Genomic DNA, 14,342 nt, shown 5'->3' with positions numbered 1-14,342 from the left:
CCAAAATTCCCCCCCCCCCCCCCCCCCCCCCCCCCCCCCCCGCCCCGCCGTGCCTCAAGCAGCCTGGTGGAAGCTCTGGGTTCTGGCACCTGGTTTGGGGATGACATTATAAGTCGGGTTCAGGTGAGGTTTTTGAACGCATAGTCTTGAATCTTGGCATCACTTTTGAAGCCTGAAAACCTCTGCATGAGTGTAATCTTTTAAGCCAAAAAGCCACTGAGGGATTGAGACCTGGTAGAGTGATAAGAACTGGAAGAAGTAATTGATACCCCTTAGCATGGGGAAAGCTTCCCTGCCCAGGTTTAACCCTTTGAGTGCCAACCAATATCCTAGGAACTATGCTAAAATTGCCAAGGCATTTTTGCTGATTTTACAGCAGTTTAGGGAAAAAATTATGAATCGCAAGTAAATGAAGTTACATATTCAAAAACTTAAGGAAACCTTTACTACATTTGTTTTCATCTTTGACATATTTAGCAATATCATCATCACTAATAAAAGCAGACTTAGAACTGGACGTCAAAGCGCTCCTGGCACTTTTGGCGAAAGACAGGAGGAGCGCGATCGCTCTCCCTGGCACTCTAGGGGTTAAAGGAAGGCTTCAGTGGGCTCTCAGATGGCCAGGCCCAGCCCTATGGAGGCAAGGGCAGGAGCAGGAGTGATTGGAGTGACAATCTGATGTCACACCTTCTTGATTTGGCTCCTGGCTCCATAATCTAGTGCCTATGGGACCTAGTACCAAGCTCATAAACTTTTTAAGCCTCTGTTTCCTGACATGAAAAAGGACCATGAAAATAACAGTGTACTCCTAGAGCTATTGAGAAAATGACATGAGATAACATACAAAGTGGTTAATAGAATGCCTGGCAAGTTCTCAGAAACGGTTAGCTAGCTGCTATGATTAGACTGGTTTTATGTATTCCTGTATTCTCAATGCCTATCAGTGTCTGCTTATAGAAATATTTGTTAAATGATCAAATGGAGAATGGGAAACTTAGAACAACTCAGCAACCTTTCTGAGCCTGCTAGCCCTAATGGGGGAGGTTCTGTGAGATGGCCTTGAGTGCCACTTTCAGATCAAAGCATAGGGACTCTGTGCCAGATTCACAGATGCCTCCTGGGCCTGAGAGTAGAAGGTTGTTTTCACCTGAAGGGAGAAACTTCTTTTCCTCTTTTTTTGAAAGGTGACATTACGCGTTGACAAAGAACAAAGTAGCCAAGGTCCCAGGTGTCACTGGAGAGAAAATTTTAAACTGCTGCGTTTGAGTCTTAAATTACTAGCACCTTTTTGGCTAAGAAGGATCTGCTAGTTATCTGGGCTATGCTGTTGGATTTCTTTTCTAAAGGGAAGGGGCAACTCAAAAGGTGAGCCAGACACTAGTCAGTATCAAGGAAGACCTGAGCACAATTGGGGGAGAATTATTATTCCATCTGGTAAATCTTTGCTCCCGTCTCACCTTGGCTACCTCATTCACTTTGTGGCTCACCTAATCTCAGATAGGACACAGCAGAAATAGAAAAGGTCCCTGGAAGGGCCGAACAGATGGATATAAGGGAAGGGGTGACTTCCACACCAAGAAAGATGAAATATTTCGCTCTGAAAGAAGCAGAGGAAAAGGGTGAGCACTCTGGAGGTGGTGCGTGTTATGAATGGGGAGTAGCAAGCCGATTGCAGGCTCCCTCTCACCCTTTCCTCTAACTGAGGAAAGAAGCCGCACTTGACAAAATAAAAAAGGAACAAATTTAGAGCCCGTGAAAGCAAATGCTCTCCACACAATGTATAATTAACCTGTGAGGGAACCTAACCGGCTCGCTATTAACTGAGGCAAGCGGTTAGCTGGGCGCTCGCATGGTGGGAAGAATAACAGCCCTTTTGGCAGTTAAACTGGTTAAGGCTGCAATTCCTGAGGTCATTCATCCTCTCCTGCCAGGCGTGAAATAATCACCGGGTTGGAAAATGGAGCATCTCCTGAGATGCAAGAGCTGGGAGGTGAGATCGGCATCTCGATGGAGAGGAAGGATATAGGCACTGCCGGTGGCTGTGGAAACCATCCAGGGAAGCTAGGAGACTTGACTGGGGTCACAGAACTCCAGCTTCCTGGCTCCTCAGCCATACCCTCTCTATTACAGCACCTGGGCCCAGGAGCCAGAGCCTCAAGCTCTGACTCTTGCCTCTGCCTTGCTCTTCACCCCACTCTGTGCTCACGGCATCGTCACTCTGTGCTCACTGCACCGTCAGTAGGCAGTTGTGATCATCAGGACAAGGTGGTCTGGGGCCTGTTCAGTGTCTGTTAGTTCTGGGCAGGAATTCTGACCCACTTTATATCCCTGTGATCTCAAGTCTTCAGCAAAGAATAAGGCACTAGTGTAGACTAAAGTAAAGGAAAGTATGTTTTTTAGGAGGAGGTTAGTATTACCATTTCAGATGCTGTCTTCACTTCCTAGGTGTATGTCCTTGGGCACCTTACTTTTTGTCTCTGAATCTAAGTTTCTTTATTTTACTATTACCTTCTTCATATATACGTGAGGGTTAAATGAGTCAATACTGAAATGCATTTAGCATACAATAGCATACAGTCACCATTTAAAAACTGGTAGCTGAAATAATGATTAGATCTAGAATTAGCATGAGCTGACCTGATAGGAGAAAACCTTGCTTTAATCTTTCCGATTTATTATCCCTCCATTCATCCACCCATACATCCTTCTATCCATTTATCATCTGTCCATCCATCCTTTTACCTTCTCATTTACTCCGTAAATACTTTTTGAGCACCTAGTATGCACCGTGTTAGATACTAGATATAGAGAGGTACATGATATATAGTCCTATCCTGTTGGAGTTCACAATTAAGTAGAGAAACAGTCATCCAAAAAGCAAAACAAAAACCGCCCTGCAGTTATCTGATACATGATGCATCAGAGGTGGAGATCTATAACGTATTGTGGGATCATAGGAGGAGCCTTTGTCTATTAAATATCTCTTAGGCTCTGGGTACAGTATGTGTTAAGCACTGTGAGGGACATTCATCAAATTACTTGTCAAGTAATTCCCAGCCTCAGGAAAAGTGACATCTTGGAAAGGCTTTGCGACTTATTGGGAATCCCAGAAAACATCGCAAGACTGAGCTTGCCCTCACATTGTCATCAAACATAGCTCCAAGGGATTCTGTTTGTTACCAGAGAATGTTCTGAATCACTCAAAAGTGTTTCAAGATGGCTTTTGTTGTCTTGGTGAAAGATGCTGGTCAAGAAGCCCCAGAAAGACCCTGGAAGTTAGCCAGGGTACTTCTAAGAATTCATAGGCCCTGGACACTCTTACATTTGAGGCCTTACCCTAGATCTTACCAAACATCCCCAGCATACTATACCATGTGAAATGCCTCCATGCTCCACAGTAGATTCAGCTATTTTTCTTTGTTGCTATAAAATGATTTCCTAATTGGGGTTTTAAAATTATTTGTGATGAGTGATTTTTGGAAAGTACATGATTATTCAAGAATTCTCCTGGGATGAGAAAACTTAAATGCTTTTCCAATATAATGACTTTTTTTGATGAATACTAAATTAAACAATTAATGAAGTTGACATCATATTACATCTTGCAGACATCCAATTAAACACTAAATAATTTTAGTTTTATACTTTCTTTTTATATTTGGAGCCACTTTCTTTTGTTTTGGTTTTCAGACCTAAAGATGCTTCTATGAGCCTCTGAGAAGCTCTTAGGCTGGCAGCCTGGCACCTCTGGGTGGAAGAGCCGTGGGGCAGGAGCAGGGTCCCCTCAGCCCAGCCCCAACCTGTGCCTCATCCTTGAGGACCCCAGAGGGAGATCTGATGAGGTGAAACCCCCTGGGGCCGCTTTTAGTGAGCCACATTAGAGTAGATTTTAGGTCCCATGGCTGGGTAACCTGTGAGGCACTTGGTGGGGCCTTTCCCCAGCTCTCAAAGGAAGCTGGATTCTCTCTTCTCTTGGCACATCTTCCTTCCTCTTTGCCTTTCCCCTGTTCTGTTTTTAAAAAATTCTCTCTTCCTTTCCTTCTCTCTTGACTAGAACTTTGTCCATGGCTCCCCTAGACCTGCCCCTTTCTGCTTGTGCCACTCAAGTAATTTCTGACCCCAGTGAAAGCATCATGTAGGGAGAGATGGCTACAAAGCCAGCACTTATGGAATTAAAGACAGTTATGGAGACACTTTGATTAAAGCTGGAAATACAAAGTGTTTGCCACATATTTCTTTAAAACCAGTGTCCTAATATCCTTTTAGAGTAGCTGGTGTGAAATGAGCGGCTGAACTTGCGTCCTTGCTAAAGTTTTACTGAGCCAAGAGACTGCTGGAGGTTTCTTGTTAGACTGTATTAATAGCTTCCTTTGCTCCATCGCTCTTGTTCTGCACAGAGCGCCCTTCTCCTTGCTGCCTCGTGGCTGCATCCCTCACATCTCAGCTGCGAGTCACCTCCCAGGGAACCCATTCTGACCTCCCTGGGACGATCTGAGTGCTCTTTTTTTGGTGCTTCTACTGACTTGCACAGCGTTCACACATCCATGAAAGCAATGCCCATCTTTTGTCATGATGGTTTGTTTAATTGGCACACCTGACTCCCACAGTAAACTCTTTGTGGACAGAGGCTCCCCCAGCCTCCATCCCTGTATCTTGAGCTCTGAGCACAACAGTTGGCACATAGTAGGGTCTAAAGCAGCGGTTCTCAACCTGTGGGTCACGATCCCTTTGGCGGTCGAACGACCCTTTCACAGGGGTCGCCTAAGACCATCCTGCATATCAGATATTTACATTACGATTCATAACAGTAGCAACATTACAGTTATGAAGTAGCAACGAAAATAATTTTATGGTTGGGTCACAACATGAGGAACTGTATTTAAAGGGCCAGAAGGTTGAGAACCACTGTGTCTAAAGGAATGAGCTCACTGGCTGGAAATCCTGGACCCTTCTTTTTGCACTGATTTTGAGACCTTTTCAACTTTGCCTACCCAAGCCAGGAAAGACTGCCTGCTTGGTCCTTCTTTAAGAAGAAGCCTTGATAAATACCCCCCACAGTGCAGGGTCCCTTTCCTCCAGATGTCTCCAAACCATGAGTCATCAGCTCCAGGATCAACTACCATAGTAGATTTTTAAAAAATGGGATAAAGAAGCAAAGGTGCAAATAGGAATAAATACGTATAGCTATAAAAGGGAAATAAATCAATATCACCTCTCGGTGGCCAGAGATGCTTAATAGGCAGAGATCACTGCCAGATTGTAAAAAAATGTGTTTAACAGGCGGTGAGGGCAAATTTAAGATGCTGGAATAAGTAGCCCAACTGCTTTTCTCAGCTTAGAATAAAATAACTTTTTCTTTGGCATTAGATGCATTCGTGGGATTTGATTCTGAAAGTGCTTGTCGTGCTTCCAGGACTTAAAGAGCATGAGCTGTTCAGGTCACTGGCTACTTTCAGCTGGGGTTGGGGATACCTGTTTAGGTTCTCTCATTAGCCTGGGAGGCCCCAGAAGTGCATTACTAGCCCCTTAATTGCCTCATCTCATTTACTCTCATCTGGTTAGAATAGGAGAAAGCACCTGGTGACACTCCTGTCTACCTTTCCAATCTTCTCTTCAACTCCTTTACAGATATTTCTCCCTCATGTCCTCTGCCCAGGCCTCACTGGTTCATCTTGGGTTTTCCCTGGATGCTCCATGTGTGTTCTTACTTCTGTGTGTGTCTCTCTGTCAGCCTTGGATGTCATTTCCCCCCGCCTTGCATGTGGGGCTTGTTTTTCAGAGGTCATCCCACTTGAATGTATGTGCTCCTCACGCTGGGAACCCTTCCTTCCTGGAGGAACTGGTTTAATCTTTGATCCTATGTGGCCTTTTCCATCCCTTAATTATGACTCTTACCATGTTCTATAATAGTTTATACAATGATTGTAATAATTAACCTCTCAGCAAATTCTATCAGCATTACTTTTAAAATACTGTATCCAAAATTTGACCACTTCCCACCACACCACCTCTACAACTCCAGGTCATGCTTACTGACCTCCCTTTGACCTGGTCTACTTGCCTCCATGTTTGCCTCCCTACAGTATACTTTCCACATAGGAGCTAGACCAGTGATGGCGAACCTTTTGAGCTCGGCCTGTCAGCATTTTGAAAAACCGTAACTTAACTCTGGTACCGTGTCACATATAGAAATTTTTTGATCTTTGCAACCATAGTAAAACAAAGATTTATATTTTTGATATTTATTTTATATATTTAAATGCCATTTAACAAAGAAAAATCAACCAAAAAAATGAGTTCGCGTGTCACCTCTGACACGCGTCATAGGTTCGCCATCACTGAGCTAGACTGATCCTTATGAAAGATGAATTAAATTGTGACTTCTCTGCTCAGAACCTTCAGTGCTTCCCATGTGTTCAGGTTTTCCAGAGAAACAGAACCCATAGGATATGTGTATATATAGATAAGGAGGTTTAGTATAAAGGATTGGCTCTCATGATTATGGAGATTGGCCAGTTCAAAGTCTGCAGCATGGGCCGGTAGCCTTGAGACAGAAGAGAGCAGATGGTGTAGTTCTAGTCCCAAGCCTTGCAGCCTTCAGAACCAGGAGAGCCAGGAGTACCAGGAAGCCTAAGGGCAGTCTGCTGGGGAATTACCTCCTGTTCAGGGAGGCTGGTTCTTCTATTCAGGCTTTCAACTAATTGGATGAGGCCCACTCACATTATAAGGGGCAGCCTGCTTACTCAGAGTTCACTGATTTAGATGTTAATTTCACCCAAAATACCCTCCAAGTTGACACATAAACCATCAGGCCATGTCACTTGGTCCTCATCATGTTCCCATCCAGCCCTGAATGAACAACCTCTGCCTATTTCTCTTCTACTCTGTCCCTGTGTCCCAGTGATTGCGGCTTCCTTGCTGTTCTTTAAGTGTAGATGGCACGCTCCTGCTTCACGGCCCTTCTCTCTGCTCTCAGAGCACTTAGAGGAATGTTATCCTCCCAGATGTTTGCATTTTTCTCTTCTTTTCCACCCAGATGCCCGTATTCATATGACACCTCCTCACAGAGGCCCACCTACCCTGATCTACTTTTTCTCTTTTATTTTATTTATTTATTTTTTTTGCTGGAGTAGATAATTGAATGATTTGACTCAATGAAAGGGAGAGGACATAGGAAAAAGCTTTGGGAAATCAATCAACTTTAGATGTTATGTTTAGATATCCCAATAGATATGTTGAATAGGAAGTTGTATAGAGAAGTCTGAAGTTCAAGGGAGAAGACAGAGTTAATGATGTATACTTTGGAATTATCAGCAAAACACAGGAATTAAAGCCATATGAATGGCTGAGGTTATGTAGGGAATGAAGATAGAGAGGAAGAAAGGAGAGAGAAAACTTCAGTCCTGGGGCACCTCAATATTTGGAGGTTGGGAAGAGGAGGAGCCAGCAAAGGAGACTGAGAAGTGGCAGTGATGGAAGAATATAGGAAGAATGTGGTATCTTTAAAGTCAAGTTAAAAGTCCATTTTAAGGAGGGAGTGATCAATTGCCTGCATCAAATGTCTCCAGGAGGTCAAGTAAGGTGAAAATTGAGAATTGACTGTTGGGGTCAATGCAAGATACATATAAGAATGCTCTTAGAAGCACTGTTTATTTTTAGCAAAATATTGGAAGCGTTGCCAAATGTCTCTCAACAGGAGAATGGGTAAATACATTGCAGTATATTTGCACACTGGAATTCTATTGATTTGAAGAAATGAATGAGCTAGAGTCACATGGATGAATTCTGTAGACATGGTAGTAAGGGAAAAAGTTGAATAAGAATATGTGCAGTTCAGTACTATTTATAAAGTTTAAAGCATGCACAACAAACTTATATTGTGTAGAGGAACCTATATAGTAAAAGTATAAAGAAATGAAATGAAACATACTGAATTCAGGATACCAATTGCTTTAACAGTGGGAGAAGAGGAAGTGATTTGGGAGGGATACACAGGAGACAATCGACGATTTTGGCAATATACTTGATCTTTGGACAACACAGGGGTTAGGAGCTCTGACATCCCCCAAGCAGTTGAATATCTATGTGTAACTTTTGATTTCCAAAATCTTAACTAATAATAGCTATTGTTGACTAGAAGCCTTATGGATAGCATAACCAGTCAATTAATACATATTTTCTGTTATGTGTATTATATATTGTATTCTTACAATAAAGTAGACAAGAGAAAACAATGTTAAGAAAATCATAAAGAGAAAGTCCATTTACTGTATTTATTGAAAAAAATTCACAAAGTAGTGGACCCACACATTTCAAACCTGTGTTGTTAAAGGGTCAACTATATATTGCTTTTTTTAGCTTGGTAGTGGATACACAAGTTATACTGAATTATTTATATTTTTTGTATAGTCTAGATATTGCCTAAGAAATTCTAAATGAAAAGAAAGACAATTCAAGACATTGAATTTGTCAGTGTGGAAGTCATTTGCGACCTGGACAAAAGCACAGTGAAGTGTTTATGGGGCTAGCAGATTGAAGTGGGTTTAAGAGGGAAAGAGGGAGAAAGTGAAAATGATGAATACAACCAACTCTTTAGATAAGTTTTCGCATGGTGGGGGACAGAGATTTGGAGTAGTAGCTGGAGGAGGATGTCAGATAAAGGAGGGTTTGATTGACTCCAAATGTAAAGATTGCCAAGGCCAAGTAGGGTACAGAATTAAAGTACAGTTTAATTATTTATCCTCAGCAGATATCCAAGCCTCCTCCCTCATTTTCCTTTGGTGTTTTGGCATGTGACTATTGGTGTTCATTAGCATCTTCACCAAAGGACGATGAACTCAAATCAGTCCCTTTGGATACTGCTGAAAATAATTTAGTAAAAGCCTCAGTTGGGAAGGAGTTGGAAACAACTCATTTAAATGAGGTTTGGGATTACATGTGAATTATTATAGATGGAGCGTTGAATAAAAAACATCACACAGAATGTGCACATTATTTCAGGTGTTTTAGAGTTATGTTTCCTAGAATTAGGAAGGTTGTTCAAAATGGTGTGCAATGGCCACTTATAACCATAATTTTCAAGAAAACTTCTTGAAGAAGATGGATTCAGGGAGGCTTTTAATAGTTATTCTGCCTATAAGGTCTAGTATCATGTGGAAATGGGCAATGGGCTGTTGTACTGACTATTGTTGTTTTGCTAGTAGCTGATGTGGATTTATAAAGATCCTTTCACCCCATTTCCTGGAGATTGTTTAGACCAACAATGCCCATTAGCAAGATAATGATTATAATAATAGAATATAAATGGTACTGAATACAATTTACAGAGACCTATTGTGTGCCATGTACTGTTGTAAGCATTCTGGCCAATTTTTATTAAACTCTTACAACTTCCATGCAGAGTAGGTCTTATTGTACCCATTTTATAGATGAGGAAACAGAAGCAGAATGGAGTTCCATAAATAGTAAGTTCCAGAACTGGGATTGGAACTCAGGATGTCTAATTCCAAAGCCTTCTCACTCCAGTTTTCTGTGCAACCTCTAAGAATGGCAGAGACTAGACTAGACACAGAGTCAATTTATTTAACATTCTTCTTGGACTACAGTTTCTGACTAGAAAGGCCAGTCTTCCCCTTGCTTTGTAATGTTTTGTGTTGCTAGTGAATATGACACGGTATGGGTAGGAGTGAATGACTGCCGTGGGAAACATAGCACTGCATCAGTTGGAAGTTTTGAAGATCTGCAGTGAATTGAGAATAAAACTGTGTCCTCATATTTTGAGGTCTTTTACTTCATAGAACATCCCGTGTTTCTAAAACATCCACAGAGACTGTTGTTTTCTTTATTATTTAAATAAGCAAGTGTCCTAGTTTCAAGGGGAAGAGATTTGTTGTTTTCATCAAATTTACTGCACATCTGTTTAAAGAATGTGGCAACAGTATGCATAAATCTCCAATCAAAGATTACAGAACAAGCCAATTTTATATTAAAAATGTATGGCCAGACACAATGTGCTGAAATTATGAAATTACTACGTGGTGCCTTTTCTGCTCTGCTTATATTGACTGTTTAGCCCCAAATTAAATCTTGTACAAAAATATACCAGACAAAAGAAGTTAAACTTGGCCTGAAACAATTAAACTGATGTTATAATAGTGTGTCTGTATAATGTGCCAACACTGCAAATATATTTTTATAACAATAGAATTTTTATAATATCTTAGATTTTGAAACATTCAGATTATATATGCCATTACATATAATGATGTTTCATGGATATTGGATAATATCATAATACAGAAGAATTTTAAAACTCCTTTAGTAGAAAATCTTCAAATGTTTTATAAGCAACAAGGAATCCCCCTTTGGAGATTTCTAGAGTTAATTGGTACTTTGTTTCTTTTGGGTAAGATCAGAAAATAGGAACATCATCATCTTTCATGGACTGTCACCACTATCATCACCACTACACCAACATTGATATTTATGACTGCCTTTTAATTACAAGTACATTATTAGTCATCTTCTATACATTAAATCTCAAAGTGGCCCTATGATTATCCTTATTAGCCCATTTTATGGATTGAGAAATTGAGGTTTGGAAACGTTAATTAATTTGCTATAGGTTACATAGCCAAGATCTATGCCCTTGAGAAGCTTGCACATCTGCAACATTTGACAATTTACAGCATTATTTTATTTAGCTGCATCATCTTGGGGGGATCCTTTAAATAAGGATCCATTGCTATGCTATAGATGAGATGTTCCATCTATTGCTCTGTTATAGATGAGATGTTGCAGGCAAAAAAGCCAAGTGGCCCTCTTAAGGTCACCAGTGGTGGAGCCTGGCCTTTGGATTACTGTTCTGACTAGTGTTTTCCATCAAACTTCACAGAAAGCTTCATCTTGAAAAGAAACCCTTTATTGATTGGGCCTGTGATGCAACTCCAGAGGAGATATGAGTGACAGAGATGTTTGTGGGGAGTGGAAAGAGTTAAGAGTCTGCCCTCTACACACCAATAGCTCTCTAGCCTCCATTTTGAGGATTTAACTCAGGAATCTCCTCCCCCAAGAGGCCTCTCCCGACCCCCTTATGCTGGATTAAATGCCTCATTTCTTATACAATCTCTATCATTATCAGTGCCCTCTTCTATCAATAGCCTCTTATTACCTCTGTCTTTAAGCTTGCCACATCATGTGATCTCCTTTTTATAGAAAGCCTCCACCAACAGCACTCAACTCAGACACTTTCCAGCAAGACTCATGTCTTATTCACCATCACATCCTCAGCTTCTTTCATGATACCTGCACATAGAAGACTCTCGATAAATATTCAGAGAATGATTGAGATAACAGGAACTGAATTAGGTCAGTGCTGTGGGGAATAACATGAAGGCATGGATTCCAGAAGCCTCATGATAGAGAATTGACAAGAATTTGCACACTTTCTTGTGTATGTTTTAGGTGAGATTCCCATTTTATCAGCAGAAACACAGAAAACAAATGGAGGCACAGCGAAGAAAATTGATTAGTTCAGGACTGAGGCTCCGGTCAGACACACAGATGTCAAAGAGGCAAATGAAAATGGTCACTTGGGGTGGAAGGTGATAATTTCAAAGTAATGAAAATCAAGAAAGAAGAGAGAGACCAAAGTAAGTGGCGGGCAAGATTCTAGTGGAAGAATAACCAGTGGAGATTCAACCTCTTTCTATAGGCATTTAGTAGAACAGAAATAACAATAACAACAATATTACTACTAATAATTACTACTACTACAATCACCTTCTTTAATACATGAATACCACAGATTTGTTCAGGCTATTTTTTCCCCTTAAAGCATAGTCATTAATCTCTGTTACCTCCTCTCCATCTCCCAACATTTTATGAAGTAAGTAGGGTAGCTATTACTCCCATTTTCCAGATGAGAATGGGACTCAGGGTGATTACAGTATCAATAGGGGCAGTATAGGCATCAGAATCCCCCGATTTCTGTTACTTGTTCCACTGGGCCAGACGCTTCCCATCATCATGAGAGATTCATCCTAAATGAGAGAGTATGCTTCTCTACTTCACTACAGTTTCTAACAACATACTGCTCTTGGCAGTGAGACCTGTGTGTCTGTGGTTCTTAGGTCTCTGCAGCTCTTATCACTCTGAGAAGTCACTCTGTCAGTCTACCACCCTGGTGGCAAGTGGCCATTTGTAACTGCAAAGTTACAGTTTGGCCAAGAGCTTCGCAATTTCATCCTTGAATTCCTTCAGACCCTTGGGTGGGTGCCAGTTACTCCTGGCAATGTATTTGTTTCTAAATTTGTCAATTAGGTCTAAAGCATCTAGTGTTTTGCTACCTCTCCCCCTCCCCCACACCACATCCCTATGTTTTGAAGGATAATTTGTGGCTAAGAATTTCTTTAGCATATTTCTCAGCACTTTATATGTATAGTTGGGTTTTATATAGGACCAAGAATTTATATTGGCTAAAGACTCAGAATATGTATCTGCTGTAGCTTATATCCTGAAAGGAAGTGGGGAAAAATATTCCTCTTCTCCCATCTCAGGGGTGATATTTACCACCTTACCTTCCACTCCTGACCTTGACTTACCAGCTCTGTTACCCATCCTTCTACTGAAACGATTGTGAAAAAGTCTACAGATATTCTCCTGAATAACAAACCTATGTGGCAACTCTTTTGTTCTACTGGAATTGTCTGTGACCTTTGACACAATTTTACAGGTCCAGATCGTAGGAATCATCCTTGATTCTTCTTTTCCTCCTGTTTCCTTTATGTTGAAGATGATTATGGGATTTTTCTTTTTAGCTTATTTATATGGTGAGTCATATTGGTTGATTTTTGAATATTAAATCAACATTGCATTCCAGGGAGAAATTCTACTTGTTCACAATGTATTATCCTTTCTATGCAGTGTTGATTTGTTAAAATTTGTTTAGAAATTTTGTGTCTTTGTTCATGAGGGATATTGGTCTGTCATTTTCTTCTCTAGCACTGTCTTTCTGTTTTAGCCATCAGGGTAACATTGACCTCATTGCCTGAGTTGAGAAGTATTTCTTCCTCTGCAATTTTTTGGAGAAATTTGGTATAGACTTGGTGTTATTTCTTTCTTTAACATTTGTTAGAATTCACCAATGGAGCCATCTGGGCCTGGAGTTTTCCTTGTGAGAAGGTTTTTAAGTACAAATTCGATTTCTTTGATAGAAATAGGTCTAGTCAGGCTATATATTTACTCTTCAGTGAGCGCTATAGTTTTGTATTTCAAGATATTTGTCCATTTCATCTAAGTTGTTGAATTTATAGGCATAAAGTTGTTCACAATATTCCCTTATTACCCTTTTAATGTCAGTATAATCTGTAATGATGTCACCTTTTATACCCAGTATTGGTAATTTATCTCTCTTTAGTTTTCCTGATCTGTGTTTCTAGAGGTTTATCAATTTTATTGGCCTTTTCAAAGAACCAGTTTTTTATTTCATTGCTTTTTCTATTGTTTTTCTGTTTTCTATTTCATGGATTCTTGTTTTGACCTTTATGATTTCCTTTCTTCTGCTTACTTTGGGCTTAATTTGTTCTTTTTCTTGTTTATTAAGTTTGAAACAGGTCACTGATTTGAGACTTTTTGTTTTCTAATGTGGGTACTTTGTGCTATAAATAGTCTTTTAAGTACTATGTTAACAGCGTTCCACAGATTCTGGTATGCTGTTTTCATTTTATTTCCATTCAAATATTTGTCTGATTTTCCTTGTGATTTCTTATTTGACCCATGGGTTATTTAGAACTGTGTCATTTAGTATAAAAATGTTTGGGGATATTTCCATATGTATCTTTTTCTTTAAAATTTTAAGTAAATCTTTATTGTTCAGATTATTACAGTTGTTCCTCTTTTTCCCCCCATAGCTCCCCTCCACCTGGTTCCCACCCCACCCTCTGCCCTTACCCCCCCCACTATCCTCATCCATAGGTGTACGATTTTTTTTCCAGTCTCTTTCCGCACCCCCACACCCCTTTCCTCCCAAGAATTGTCAGTCCACTCCATATGTATCTTTTTGTTATTGTGGTTTGATTCCATTGTGGTCACAGAACATACTTTGTATGATTTGAATTCTTGTAAATTTACTGAGACTTGTTTTATAGCCTGGAATACTTTTTTTTTTTTTTTACTCAGAGGGATTAAACTTTTGGGGATCATATGTCTGATGGACAGTCAGCAGTGCTCTTATTAGCAATTTACCGTTTTCAATGGGCAGTATCCACATGGACCACTTCTCAAAAACTCCCTTGCTTCCTCACTTCATTTTCCCAGCCTTTTATATCACTCAATGCAGAGAG

This window comes from Myotis lucifugus, unplaced genomic scaffold, assembly GCF_000147115.1.
Source record: "Myotis lucifugus unplaced genomic scaffold, Myoluc2.0 scaffold_54, whole genome shotgun sequence".
NCBI lineage: Eukaryota > Metazoa > Chordata > Mammalia > Chiroptera > Vespertilionidae > Myotis > Myotis lucifugus.
The sequence above is the reverse complement of the archived record's forward strand: the minus strand, read 5'-3'. Positions refer to the sequence as shown.